Source organism: Aptenodytes forsteri, unplaced genomic scaffold, assembly GCF_000699145.1.
Source record: "Aptenodytes forsteri isolate BGI_AS27 unplaced genomic scaffold, ASM69914v1 Scaffold241, whole genome shotgun sequence".
NCBI lineage: Eukaryota > Metazoa > Chordata > Aves > Sphenisciformes > Spheniscidae > Aptenodytes > Aptenodytes forsteri.
In genome coordinates this window covers 4,110,996-4,126,648 of record NW_008795252.1, presented here as the reverse complement: position 1 = coordinate 4,126,648, position 15,653 = coordinate 4,110,996, and the positions used below count along the sequence as shown (strand labels likewise).

The window sequence follows — 15,653 nt, the reverse complement described above, 5'->3', positions numbered from 1 at the left end:
TCGCCGGTTTGTCTGCGCTGGCTCACCCAGGAAAGGCAGGGTTCAGGCCCAGACCCCAGCAGACGTTACTTGGGAGGAAAAGAAGGAAAACCAGGAAAAAAAGCCCTCCCGTCTGAACACCCTTGGACTTTGAGACAGAGGGAAACCAAAGATCGTGACCCAGCCAGGCTTTGTTAGAGACACGCCATCCAGCGATTGCACAAACTCCCAAGCAGGCTCAAAGTTTACCTGAAAAACTATGTAAAGCACCTAAAGCCTCAGTACTTTGGGCCCCTACGTTGTTTTGCTGGATCTGAACTTTTACCACAAGAAAAAAATCCAAAAACGCTTGCGCTGCCAAGCCATCGGTGCTGTTCCGGTCAATATGCATCATGTTGCTTTGCAAAGCATAACAGAAAATAAAGGAACTTGAGGGCTGGCCACAGACTTCCCCTACGGGTATGTTAGGATGTGATGAAAGGAGGAAACATGGTGTCTGAGCTTCCCACTGCTTCTTCAGAGAAAATTATGCTATTCCCACAGCACTCCTTCTCATAACCAGAGCAATGCTTGTGACTAAGCCGCTCATGATAAACAAGACTGAAGAAGATGGAGATAAATGTACTCAGGTGCCCAGTAAACATTTCAGAAATAATCCTAAAGGTTGTGTGCAAAGTCAGAAAGGGATACAATTTTTAAAGCTGCATCATTACGGAAAAACGAGTCTTAGGTACATATATTCAGCATTCATTGATGTTCTATGCTTCATGTCATGTTAAATACCTGTGTGTGCAGACCTTTGTGACTCTTCTTATTAATCATCAAACACAGCAAAACTCGTTTGAGCAAGGACTGTAGTATCAGAACTGTTTTTAAATGATGGTAGAAGTTGGGTTCAACAACCTTTGTTCTCGCTAAGAACACAGCAAATAGTATTTCCACTGAAGTCAACAAAACAACTCACGTGAGCATGGATCCATCCCAGGGAATGGATTTATTTTAAAAAAATTGAAGCATTTCTGCAGCTCATAACTTACTTCAGGGCAGGAATTGTATCTTCATAAATTTTTGTACACCACCTAACACATAATATATACCAATCACATAGTGTAACTACTGCTATTGCAATAAAACTATGATCATTTTCTATTACCACCTTTTTTTTTGTTTGGCATTCTTACTTGAAGCCAGTTTAAAAAGAAGGTAAACTTATTAAGTTAACAGAGTTAAACTAAATCCACATTATTATACTTGAGAAGAAAAGCTGGTCATTGGTTTATACGCAGTTCTCAGAACTAGACCTGGAAATACCAGAAAGCCAGGAGAAAGGCCATTTTCATTACTTGTAGGTAGGATATAAAAAGAAGCAGAAATGCAGCTAGAAATTCTGCCAAAATCACCCCTTCTTTTGGATTTCACATTCCTGTTTTACAGATTCTGGAAATTTAGATTGATTTATGTGACCTTAAAAAATGTTTCTGAAATTGAGAAAGCTTACATGTTCCCAGTCTTTGAATTTTGAGGCCAACACCTTGTTAATTTCTTCCTACCATCACTGAATTCCCCTAATTCTAAGGAAGGTACAGAAAGAAGATATGAGGAAGAGAGGAGGACAAGAAGGGAGCGAAAAGAGGAGGGAAGGAGGAAAGAAAAAGAAAAAAAAAAGGAAAAAAGTAGAAAAAAGAAAAATAGAAAAAAAGAAAAGAGGTAGGGGAAGGGGAAGGAAGGGAAGGGAAAGCAGAAAAAAAAGAAGAAAGGGAAGAGAAAAAGATAAAAGGAAATAAAGTAAGACAACAGATGATAAAAGGTAAATAAAAGAAAAAGAGAAAAGAAAAATAAAGGAAAAGGAAAAACAGAAAGAAAGGAAGGAAAGGGAAAGAAAAAGAGAGAAAAGAAACAAGAAGAGAAGCCAATATTTCTTGCAGACCCTGAACCATTTTAGGGTGGGGAGAAGAGGAGTCTTAAGTAGAGTGCAAAACCGGGGCCATAGTCAGTAAGCAGAAGTAAACTTGTGCTCAAGGTCTATTTTCTTCTCAAAGTTCAGTAGCAGCGTAAAGTGCCTGTACAACATTTGAAAACTGCTGTGATCTAAGTGAGGTTAGATACATAACTGTGGTGATAGTTGCTCCTGAGGGGCCCATTCTCACAGTCCTTACTCATGTGAATTGTCCTTTTGATGCTAATAGGATTACTCTTGTAAATCAGGGATGCCATATCAGCCCGATGCCCAGGGTTATACTGATCATGAAGGGCTTGATCTTGCAAACCTCATTCATGTGAGCAACCCTTTTTCGTGACAATTTTCCCATTGACTTGAAGAACTATCCATATAGCCAGAGACAGTAGAATCAGGACACAAATTTAGGGTCAGCATAAAAGTAGGAATACAAGAGTTTTTCATTTAACCTCCAGCAAGGAATAGATACTCCCAAAGAAGGCCAGGTAAGTGCAATCATTCTCTTTTGACTGCAAGGAAGGCGAGGGAGAGGCACGTATTGATCAGCCTTGTTCCATCCTGTCTCCTTCTCTGGCTCCATTTATTCACCATGATTAGAGTGGTAAAGAAGGCACCCGCAATACATTTTCACCACACCTGAAGCTTCTGTTCACCACCCCCTTGCTAACATAAATTAGTTGTTTCCTCAAATAGCTCTTCTGTAAAACTGACAAATTATGCCCTCCTGCGTTAAATCAACCAGTGATTTACAGAGTAAAAAAATCATGAGCACTAAGATTCAGTCCATATTTTAACTTAAATTCTGAAATACTGTTTAAATGCCAAAAGGAAAGTGTTGCAGAAATGTTTAGTATAACGGACCAGAGTCAGTTTTTGTGCTACTCCATTAAAACCTACACCCTCTGGTTAGAAAGCACTTTCGCTATATCAAATGTTGACACCTATGTAATTTTGCTGTGATTCACATGCTTCTGCTTCAGAGGATCTCAAACTGCTGCCTGGTTTCTCTGGGGAGATGCTTCAAAAACAGCAAGAAAGGATCTTTCTTCAGTTAGGAACGCTTCCTGCTGTGTATAGCTCGGTGAAGGCTTCTCTGGCATAAGCTGCCTTTTGGTTGAGCTTCTACCTCCAAAACAGCTGTGTCCACCCATCCGTCTCTTTTATTCAGGCCACTGTTCGGAGGAAAACAGTTCTCAGTAGTGGAATTCAAGTTGTTTGAAGAATTCCAGTTGCTCACTTAGGAGGCAGAAGCAATAGTATATAATTTAAGTGACCAGTCACAGTGGGTGGTGACGAACAAGCAGTGAGAGAAAGTGAAAGGAGACAATCTCCACAAAGCACAAGAATGGTCATATCTGCCGATTGTCTGCTCAGTTATACATCGTTAATACATTATTCAAAAATCCCACAAAGCTCATTTGCTGGTCACTTAAAGAGACAATGAGTAAAGTTATTCTCTGAAGTTGCTTACTGTCTTCCATCAAGTAGCACCATTGATTGCTACAAGGAATATGCAAGACAGGGATCAAAAGTTGTGATGTGGACATACCATAAGAAATACTCCAACACATGAAAAATATCTGTAGACTGTTGCCCTGCACAGCTTGATGTCCCAGTTGAGGAACAATCCAGAAAGGGATTGGTGGGCATATAGGTAAACCCTTTCAGTAGGCCTATATGTAAGCGCATCATGGACCATTTTTTGCCTTGATTCCTCTTTCACTGCACATGAATACTCTAGCAATGGTTGCGCTTCTGAAAATACGTCTGCAGCACAGAACCAGCTTTGCAGCTGACAGCAATGCATATGCGGTGAGGTATTTAAAGTCCTGTGTTGTACTGAAGGGAAAAGGGCATGAACCTCAGCTTTTGTGATGCTATTTGATCTGTACAATTGTTTTTATTAGGAAAGCAAGATGTTGTATACCATTAAAGGCCATGAGAGTCAATATCATAATGCTCAGATGTGCCAATAAAACAGATTTTGCAGAAACCATAGTAAGTTACTTTTAAACTTATCCATTGAGAAGTTATTTGTTAAGCATTATTAAATACAGCTTGCAGAACAAAATCTGATCCTTTAAAATAACACTGAAGTAGCAGAAGGACAAAAATACTCATTATAAAAGCAGAAAGGTTATCAAGTTTCACTTCACAGATTGAACAGAAAGGAGACAAAGTATAGAGAGCAAAGTGAGCTTTAAGACATTGAGGGTTTAATCATTAATGGAGTCCCGTAAAGATAAGTTTTCCTTGTTATACTACTGCTCTGCTCTAGTGGCACAAGAAAATTACAAAGCTTTAGACCAAACTGGAAGGTTTCTTGCTACAGTGCCACTCCAAATGCACATAGAAGGCTTACAGTCAGTTTAAGTGAGCTACTGAGAAGACACAGAGATGATTAAAAGTATCTAGTAAGAAGTTGCCACGGTATCTCTGCAGACAAGAGATTCCTAGAAGTAAACAAGCAAAAGTTTTACAGATACTGGAGATATCTGTAGACATACAGACCTGGTATGTCTATAGACAAATAGGTAAAGTTATAAAGTTAACTTTTAAAGTGCTCCCAAATCATACTGTGATGTTTTTATACTCATGTAGATGTAGATATTTATGTAAGGCAGTGAAAGAGCAAGGCCCTGTGGATTGACGCAAGCTCATTTTTCCATGAAGCTACTAAACCGCTCTATGATGGTCTGAACATTTGGTCACTGTTAATCTTAACTGGATTCTTATCACAGTTGAATGTCAATAGGCTAAATGGTCCTGTCGCTCATTATTAGTCACCTAAAATTGTCGTTTCTTAACACGTTGTATATATATCACTGGTGGGATGTGAGCCATGTTTAGCTAATAGAGCAGCTTCTGCCTGGCAGTTTGGAGATGCTTATGGGAGCTGAAGGCAGGCAAGGAGAGGTGCACTTCTGCGCAAGTGGTTATCTTTGAGGAGTGACCATCTGGAAGAGAGAACTTAAGTGTTGCATGTAAGCAAGATATTGATCAGTAGTAATCACCTGCCCTGTCAACTGGCATTTATCACTGATCTGGTGGTAGGACTGTGGGTGGGATTCTGTAGAAGTACTAGATCAGAGGATGTGGGGAGAGGAAACAGGCGCCCCAGCCTTTGGGTGTCTGTTGTCATCCTGCAGGAAATGAAGGCTGGAGATTCCTGCCTTCAGCAATTCAGCTGTCTCCAACTCACAGCTTGAAAGAAGTTGTGTAATGAACGCAGAGTGAGTACATTCTGCTCCGTGAGGAATGAGTGCCCAAAGTGTGCTTGTGTGGGAGTTAAATTTGTGTGTGAGTTGTTCTTATGTAAGGGTTAAGAGGCAAACTGTGTAGTCAGTGTGAGCCAAACATCATTGTTTTAAAAAATCGATTATCTGCAATTACAGGGCCTAGTCCAACAGTACCTTCGCAATATACAGAGCCTTCCCAGGTAGCACAGTTATTTTTATTAGCAACCTTCCCTTCCTCAGCTCTCTGTACGAAGCCAAGTTTAGAGTCAGCAAAATGACTTGGAACCAGCACATTTTATCCCCAACAGGCCAACCAACCACAATTAAACCATATTACCATACATTAGGCTTTAAAGGGCTTCCTTTAGTGCAGTATATAGAAGGCTGTAAGGAGAGACAGAGAGGGAAAGGAGAAGACAAACATTTCACATGTAATGGGTTAAAGTCCTCCCCGATGTAAGTCCATTGACTTCAGTTGGCTAGGGATGAATACAGACAATTCAATGTTTAACAATCAGCAACTTTTGCTTAGTTGGCAAGAAAAGGTACAATTTAAGGTCCAGAGCCTTCCCTGTGCTCTTTCTGTCTTCCCATATCTTCACTCGGTTGCAGTAGCTCTCTGCTAACAGGAACGACACTCTGCAGGGTTGGCTGTTGGGTGTTTTCTGCTGTGGTGCAAGATTACTCCTCATGTTTTTATGGTGCAGCAGTAGACTTTAATAGTCACCTGAGACAATTATTCAGATACTGTATTGTGCAGTAAGATTGCTTTTGAACAGCTGCAGAAATACTTAGCAGAGACACACTCCCTAAAGCCCTGGGATGGGAAATAAAAACAAACAAACCACAGCAGCAAGACAAGAGTCTGCATCTTACTCTGTCTTTTAGCTTGTAAAAAAAGGAATTGTGTAAGTGATTTAAAAGTTAATTGTGACAGGGACCATTTTTCATTTAGTGGTCCATATAACGCCCAGTAATAATAGGCTACAAATTTATATTCAGACACTATCCAAACACAAATCCTCTTTGGGCAGAGTTGTGACCCAGTATATGGTGCTTTGCCAGGCAATTCTCATTAAAAAGATAAAGAGGCGATAAGATAGGGATGCAATTATTCTCTCCAGTAGTGATGATGTTCTTTGGTGCAATCCCATTTACAAAGAACATCATGAAATCATACGTTCCTCTGGTAGAAATAGGCAATTTTCTTTCTCATAGCTTCAACCTTGCCATTCTGATGAGTACTATGCCTTAACAAAAATACCATTTCTTTTTTTTTTTCCCCCAAGCCATGGTAACCAGTGTTTCTCTGTTATACTCCGTTGCAACTAATTAATTTCCCTGCCGTTGCAATTCTAACCAATCCTGGTGAAAGTCTTTTGGCCGATATAACACCTTGTGGCTTAGCTTGATGCTCTATGTTGTTTTAAGTCTCACCATACAAAGGGATATTCAGCTGCACTGTCTATTTAGCTTGAATAAAGAGTGCTCATAAACACATAAAATTTTATGGAATCTCTTAATAGCTATCTGGTCATCAAATCCTGCCTCCAGCTCTGGACTCAGGAGGATCTGGCAGTACAGCAGAGGGAGAGAAGTACTCTTGCTTAGTTTGGTGTCTGAGAAGAATCCCTGCTTCTTTTTTTTCTGCAGACGGGCAGTCGGCAGGGGCTTAGTAGGCTCTGCTGACCCACTCCTCCACTGTATCATAACCACTTTTCTCTTAAGACACAGTTTGAACATTTCGTCAGCATTTTCTCCCAGCATGACCCTGCAGGCAAAGTCAAGCTGGGACAATGTTTTGTACTAAATACAGTGTGTGATATGTTAGGAATTTAGTGGCTGAAAGACTGCTTGCTCACTTTTTACTGATGTGTGCTTCAGTGAAGTTGCACTTGATTTACAGCTGGATAAGCAAAATCAGAATCAGACCCTTGCTGCTCATTTCTGTGGGAGCAGGACTGGGCCTTACGTGCTCTTGTGCTCATTATATACCTCAGTATCAAGTCTCACAGCTTTGATTCATAGAGTTCTCTTTAATTTGGTACATGCAGGCTTCCAGACTAGATCACATAGCAGCAGGATAACAATCCTCAGGAGAGCATTTCAGTTTGAGAAATTCATGAAGAGGGTGACTTTGCTGCTTACTTTCAATGACACTTGTGGAATAGGAAAGAGAAGTGAATGAAATGGAATTGCCAGCCTGTTTCAAAATGTATGCTCTATTATACAGCAGATGACAAATAGCATCCTCAATAACATAGTTCTGGTAGCTGTGCGAGTTTTTGTTGGGTTGTTGTTTTTTCCCCACTGTAATCTGTCTTTTCACATGTAGGGCACAGTTTTCTTACCTGTGTGCACTGCACACGGGAGCTCTGAAATACCCCTGTATGCCCTTCTGCATAGAAGGTATCCACAGGCCTTGCCTGGGGTGGAGGTAAGCAGGAGGAACAGAGCTGCTTTCTGCCATGCGGCAGGGAAAGACCTTTAATTCACCCCTTTCCTCCTCCCATCTCCAGCACTCTGAGCAGGAGTGTTGAATTCAGAGCGGGAGAGGAGGCGTCACATTGTGAAATGGTACAGATCTAGGGCAGGTCACTTCCTTATGGAGCAAAACCAGGTTTCTTCCTGCTGCTTTTCTGAGCTGTGAAAAATCGTATGTGCCTCCTTACACGGGAAGGATTGCAAGGCAATAATCTTGCCTTCTTTCAGCAGGAATGAGCCACTTTCCTATTGGCTAAGGCATTTTACTATATATTTGGGTATATTGAAGCTGAGGGAAAAATACAGGAGCTGTAGTGAGTCTTCAATATATGTATATGTATAAAATGACTGTAGGAGCTCTGCAGCAAGAGAAGATGAGAAAGTGTTCCTAAAAGAAAAATAATCAGCTTCCCACTTCGAGCACAGCAGGATTTTGCCCCTTTCCATGGAAGATTGGCTTCCCAGCATGGTAGCTACACCAAGAGTATTGGGAATTGAGCTCTTGATGCTCTTCACCCCATCCTAATTTCTACATAGATGCATATTTGCAATGGGCAATATCTTCTTATTGGCCTCTCTAATAGTAGCATGAACTGTCTTTGTACAAGAAAAAATACTTTCTTGTGAAGCTGAATAAGGGATTTTGGTGGGATTACATGTTGAAGAGAGAGTTGGAAAAACGTGATTGACTGTATCCTAAGAACAGAACAAAGTGAAGGTACTTAACATACATCCTCCTCTTAGTCCGTGTCATATTGCCCTGGCAAAAGTGTCCCAGAGTATGCGGGTCATGAGCTAGACTTTTAGCTCTAGTGAAGTAAAGAAGCTACAAACTGAGGATCTGTATATTGCGAGGGAGCGTGGAACACAAAAGGCAAAATGAATCATAGAGACCCATGTTCTTAATGCTATTGGGAAGTGTCCTTTAAAGTAATTTGCCTTCCAAAAAATCCTGGGTTAGAATGCAGTCAGAGAAGGCATGCGATGTATGTTAAGAGAAGGGAAAATTGCAGTAGCGTTGCTTCACTACTTCTAGTGAGATTGCATGACTGCTATCAGATAAACCATGTTTGGGTGGATATATATTTGGGCACTGCAATCCAATAGAGACCCAGGTACTAATGCATCCTGATTTCAGAATTAGTTCCTTTGCTTTGGTGGGTTTTCATTCCAGCCTCACTGCTTCTTTTAAAAGGGTTATTTTGTGACGCATTTAATTTTAGTGTATCAAGATTCTGTATGTGTGTGCACTCACGCTGTTAGAATTTGTGGGAATATGCTTGAAAATGGTGCTTTTAGTACAAAAACTAGTCATATGTGTGCAGATCCAATCATTTACTGCCTTGTCCAAGAAATTCATTTATTTCTGTTTCATCAGATGATCTTACTGACAATTGTCAAAAGTTATTCAATAGCAGTCATATTCATGCCTTTTACATATTTTCTTCCTGAAACTTTATAGCCCATTTGAGCTCAGAGAAATCATCTAGCAAACCGATCTCCAACAGAAATTTTTCAAAGCCTCCTTTAACCCTTTTTAGGGACTTCTTGTGTGTATATGTTTTTATGTCTTGTGCTGTACTGTTCAGACTCGGCAAGGGATCATGAAGAATAATGATCTTGCTCAGGTATGCACAGCATGGAGCACTGTACATACAGTCACACTGAGGCCAGTTATGCAGTAGTTCATGAGATACAAACAAACAAAAGTTGATTCAATAATAATAATATGGCCCATATTGGCCAAGTTCAATTTGTAATGCTTTGTACTGAGTAGAGAGTTACCTGATTCATCAGATAACTAAATCTGAGGTGGGGCAGGCAAATTACAATCTTCCTAAAAGGGCAGATAATACTTAGTATGTTGCTCCCCCCTTCCTTATTCCAAGGACAGGAATAGAAAGGCTTGTAATACCCACCTCAACAATGACCTGAATGAACTACAAGAAGAGGTGAGAGAATAACCAGTCAATGATGACAACTCAGTTCTTGGATCCTCCTGTGAAACCTGACAAAAATGCTGCTACAGCAGTCACATACTGTCATTTGCTGGGAAGTGAACTAAGATCCTGAACTTGTTTCAACAGCCAGCTGAACAATTAATTGTCAGATGATGACTTTTGGTCACTAGCAATCCTGACATTATGGTAGCAGGGATGAAGATTTGCTGCTCCACTTCTACCTTGTGGGCTTCATAAATGTCTCTGTGTGCAGTAGCTTTTGATCTTTCAGGTTGTGATCCAAAGTCTACCAAAGTCAATGAAAAGACCAACTACTTTAGACCTTGTGTTCAGTAAATGTTAAATATCCTTTTCCAGAAAACTCTGTATCTAAAGTCAATGAAGTTCAAGTCCATGAATCATACATGGTCCTTCTAGCTCCAGTTTTTCTGGACTTTGGTGACCTAGAAACCAACAACTGTCTCACCTCAGTAGCTCTGTTGAAACCTGTTGCTGAGTACCATGCCCAGGTGTTCACAGAATGGTTTTTATCACAAGCATCTGTTGTAACGCTTAATCCATCCTTATCGATGGGCAGCCTTTTGAAGAGGAAGCTTCAGATGTTGTGCTTACTCTAGGATGGAAGCCAAGTTCTGTTCTCCCTTGCGCTGAAACTGACTGTTCTTCCTAGGCAAGACTGCAGGATTTGCTCCTTAACTTTTTAACAGTTACATAATTAACTTGTCACAGAGTTAAGTGACTATCCCTAGTTTGGGGGTGTATTTTTTCTCCATCCTTCTTTCATTTTTCTCAGCTGTTACCACCGCACTGCATGACGCACTCATTCACTTCATTGCCTTCCCAGTCTACAGCAGTCAAAGCTAATGGCTGTTCAGCTTCATAAATGAACCCCTTTATCCGCCCTGCATAACCTTATAACCCAAGGGCAGATACTAGCCCCATATATTTAAATTATGTATAAGTTCACCATTACTCTTAGTTCATGTTTTCTTTAAATCTTTCATGGTTACTTCAGTAATTTAATTCTGAATTTTCAGGTGCACTGTTTCATTTTTAGGCTCTAAAAAACCTCTCTGAAATTGTGCCTACTCTACTTTTGAAGCCAGTTCAGGGACCCTTATGACTCCTTCTTACCACTCAGTATTCCCTCTGCTCTTCCCATGACAGGGCAGATAGATTTATATTAATGGTACATAAGGAAGGTCAAGGGCACATTACAGTGGCCTGATTTGCTTGAATGCTGTCTTTCTGCTACTGGCCTTCCACAGAAGGTCCTGTTAAACTCTTTGGACATTCCATTCAATCATGAGCATCAGTGCAGGTTTCCTTCCTTTACTAAATTTTATTGAATAAACAAGCCACCGAGAAAGTTTCATGACCTTTTATGATATGTTCAGAAACATGTAAAATATAACTATTGCTTAATGGGCTGATACTCACTTGAAGTCAAGTCCTTTGACTACCATTCTTGCAGAAATAAGAGTAGCTGACGTGTTTCTTCCACTGCAAGAGACCTGATCTAAATCCTATCGAAGCCAACAGGTTTTTTTTTTCCTAACCTGTGGGACATGGCTCACACTCAGATTAAGTGACTCACAAGGATTTCAGGTATTTTTATGCTTTTGAAAAATAAGCCCAGTCACAAGTAGTGGCACCTCTAAACCTGAATTTTCCCAGTGATAAAGAAGATTCATAGAGTGGATGCTGAATGAGTAGGGCCTATCTGGAGTTTAACTCTCAGAAGTGCAGAGAGTGATAGCAATGGCATATATTTCCTAAGAACTTTACCCTACAACAGCTAGAGATAACTTATCAGAGTAAACACTGATGGGACAAAGCTTCCATATAGTAAGTCCATGCCAGCCAGGAATCTCGACATCTCTTATAAAGCAGCAAACTTAATTTTTCACTTCTGCACTTTTGTGCAGTAGTTTTAACAAAGAATACTGGTTGGCTCCCTGTGTAAATTCCTTAGAGAATCAAAGTTCATTGTATAACACTGGAAGGAAGGAAGAAGGAAGGAAGGAAGGAAAATAGTAGTGTATTGTAATGTCTTTCTGCAGAATGAGTAGTGGTTAAAATGTACTAGCCAGGGGTTTTCTTAGAGTCTTTTATCAGTTTGATTTACATATCGGCAATGATGGAGGACTAGGACAGGTTGTAATGAAACGTGGTTTAATTTCTCCACTTCTGTTGTGGCACCAATGCTCTAAACGTAGCATGCTTTATTAAAAATAACGTAAGTACTGTTATTTGATATTTTAACTAGAGCAGTAGCTACATGTTCCAGTTTAGCTACATGCTTTAAAAGCATAAAATAAAAGTCAGACCTGTCACAACACCTAAAAGTGGATATATATGCTTAACTGTGCAATTGCATTAATGTCAATAATGTGTACATTGTGCACAAATTTAGACATGACCATAACTCATTGCAAGATTCAGGCTTACGTTGGAGCAGTAGTAAATTTTTTTTACTTTTACTACTAGCTTAACAAGCAATAAGAGAGGGTGGTGGGAAGATTCGAAGGTTATTCTCTATACATGCCGAGGCCTGATTATGTACTGCACAACCTAGTGGTGATTCCTGTTACATTTGTGGAAATACCTGAAAGAGTCTACAGAGCGATTTGGGTAGAAGGAGTTCAGGTATTTATGGAAGCTCCCTGTGTTGGTCTTATGGGGGCTGGGTGAGTTGAACTTCTCCCACAGTGCTTAACTTCTTCCTTACAACCTGCATGTATTGACCTACACAATTCAGCATTGTTGATTCTTGTGCTCATGTTGCAAGTTCTTTGATACTTGATGTTTTTCCTGAAATCCAAATCCTTCAGGCAGGTGAATCTGTGAGAATTTCTCTTGGTAATCCTTTGTGCTAATAGGGGCGGAGGGAGTTAAAAAATGTGGCCGAGTACAGCCCTAAAGCTCAAGCCAAGAGAACACATAACACTGAGAAACAACGTGCTCATTTAAAAAAGGAAAATCCATTATAAATATTTTCACTTATAGACTTTGCTTTCTTTACACCTGATTTTTTTTTTTTAAATTGGTTTGCTTCCTGAATCAGTTACTTTGGTTTTAGCTTGGGTCAAAGGTTTCGCAACTGTTTCCCCTCATTTTTGTTTTAATTAGACTCTCCCTGATTTTTACATTCTCTATTAAAAGAACATTAAAAAAACTTCAAATTCTTCAAGGCCTACTTTTCTGGTCAGTACAGAGTGCCCTCACATCACATTGCTCTTAATGGAAATTAATTGTATCACGCCTATAGACCTTGGAGCAATTTTGTAGATATTAGATTCTTAGACATCTGTGGTGTTTTATTATTGATTAAGGAATGAGAGGAAATCTCAAGGCTTAAGACCTTGTGCTGGGATTTATGAATTACTTTTTTTCCTATGTGACCCTTGGCAGGTCATTGAATCTGTCTTTCAGTTTCCCATCCGTGAAGCAGGGAATAACGATGATTTTCTGCTGCTGCTCTTAGTCCATCGTGCCTACTTAAATAGTTTGCTCTTTGGAACAGGTCTTGTTACTTGCTAGTGCAAAGAAATCTCATTCCGAGTTAGGATCTGGAGCTGTAATACAAATAATTAATATCAGCATTAAGCAGTCAAAGGTATTACATCCAAGATGCATTTGGCCTGAGGCCCACATAGTTCTTAAAATGATGGATTTTTAATTGATTATTTGGAATGAGACCTTTTCTCAGACTAGCTAAATTGCTTAAGACCCACGCACGCTAGCTATATTTAGAGAAGAGGAGGTGGCAGAGTAATTCTTAAAGTGCTCTGTTTCTAATAACCCAGGTGAGTGACAGTCTGTGAGTGCTGCCTCTTTTAAAACATGACTCACAGCCCCCAGGTGGCAAGCATGTGCAGGTTAGAAATTGTATTGAACTGTCCACATTCAAGAAACAATGAAATACAGCCATAATCATAAACATTTAATTTAATAATTTCAGGTTAGTACAAGAGGGTAGGCATACTAATGGCTTGGCATCTATAATAGCAAGATGCAAAAAGGCCATGTAAAATCTGTGTGAGGGGTTTAAGGTGAGTCTGGAGTAATCAAGGCAATATTTTCATCCCACAGCACACCCCGATGCTTTTAGAAAGCAGAGATGTAACTGGAGTATCAGGCATTGTTATGAATTCTGCATAAACTACATCTTTAGATTAGTAAGATTATCTTCAGTGTCCAAATCAAAGGCAAAACGTAAATGGCCTTCTGGATGCATTGATGTTTAATTCCCATTGAAACGGACCTCCACACATAAGGCATTTCTTGTCCCAAACAATTACTAACACCCATGAATGATCTTTCTCAGAGAGCGTACGTGGTGAAATGAAGCTATGTCCTTAGAAACTGCCAGGGAGGTGCAAGGGAGGAGTGAGTACCACCCTAGCCTTTCCACATCTCTGACCAAAGAAGCAGCAAAACAGGGAGAAGCTGGTTTCCCACTGGGAGAAGAATACTGCTGTCTTCTTGAAAGATGCTTTACGTCACTTGTGCTCCTGGGGACAATGGGCCCAAGAGATCCTTATTTTGTGTCCTAAGCTTGTCACTGACCTCGGCACCCAGCCATGTTGCACTGTTTTCTGTGAGGTTACCCAAGGCGAGCTCATCTCTGGGAATCGAAGACAGTATTGCCAGGAACTCCCACTGATGCAACAACTTGCTTTCATCACAAGCTGCAAAGTTGAAAGCACACTTCGGCCTAAACTGCAATAACAATGCTCAGCCAGGCTCTGGAATAGCTGCATCTTTGTTCCAGCAGGTTCTCGTTAAAGAAGATAATGGCTACACAAAAAACAAAGCCAGTTCTAACTACTTACCTTCTTAAGGTAGTTTCACTAGAAATTAGGTATGGTCCTTCTCATCCCAAATCATTGCTTCTTTTTTAATAGTTCCCATGTTTCATTTCCAAGAATTTGCATTCGGTGAGCATGAAGTGACATTTTTGTGTAGTTTGCCAGTTAGGTCAATACATGTAACAACACTGAAAACAAGTTAGGTTGAAGACACAATGGAGAGGCTTTGGTTCAGAATTTCCTCACCTCCTTGCTTCCTTTAGAGCAAACACAATATTGATTTTGTATTTGCCCCCTAGTTCTGTTTCTCTGCGTTCAACACAGTGACAGGTTGCTAGGCATAATACCTACTTAACAGCAAGTGCACACCCAGCTCTGCTACTGCTAATGAAAACTCCTCATGTCAAAACATCAGGTAAACATTACTCTCTGGTTTTGCACCAGACTAGCAATCTGTGCATTTCAAAACATCTTCTTCATGTGGACTTGAGGGAGCCTGACAGCCCTGGGAAATAAAGACCCAGCACTATGTAGCAAGGAGTTGGTAGTGGAAGCTGTTCAGTGTCCTCCCACCTATCTGCAAACGTGCCTTCAACTCTGACCCACTTTACTGGGTGGCGTCTCATGTAATTCTTTGTCTTTTTTAAGATTTACATGTGTAAATAACTGTATAATACTTATATATAATCTCTTTCATCAATGTAAATAGGCTGCCAAGCTCTGAAACTACCAGGGTGTACTAGATACAAGGTTCATCTGCTTCCTGGGGGTGTTGTACAAGCTAAGATCAGCTTAATAAAAATACGGGAAGACCGAGAATTAGTAATATCTGCAATGTGTAGTGCTTTATGTAATATCTCATTAACTGGCAGTATTTCGTTCAAGTTATTGCCTAAGATTCAGATTCTGTTCTACTTTCAGAAGTTCCTTTATTTCCACACCACTACAGTTAACTATTTATTTGCGGCTAACCAAATCGAACTACTCGTTGTCTTTGTCAGCTTGGACTGGTCAGTTTACAGTTGCTAAATATCTGAAGTATAAAATTTAACATCTTTTCCAAGCACTTGTTCCTCAAAATTAATAATTCTATATATAATTTTCAATGTCTGCATAAATATCCAGTCCCTTTTTGTATCTTGTCAAGTTCTTGGCTTCTAAGAGAAATTAATTTCAAAGTCCAATTATATGCTGGGTAAAAAGGCATTGTTTTTTCAGG

The 15,653-nt window shown here is 40.0% G+C and overlaps 1 protein-coding gene across 1 annotated transcript in view; it reads right to left on the bottom strand.

Moving 5' to 3' along the window:
* MGST1 (microsomal glutathione S-transferase 1) overlaps positions 1-89 on the bottom strand; it is a 12,191-nt gene extending 12,102 nt beyond the window's left edge. The window contains exon 1 of the mRNA XM_009278989.1: positions 70-89. The gene's annotated coding sequence lies outside the window, so the exon portion shown is untranslated. The remainder of the gene's footprint in view (positions 1-69) is intronic.
* Between the last annotated feature and the right edge of the window lie 15,564 nt (positions 90-15,653).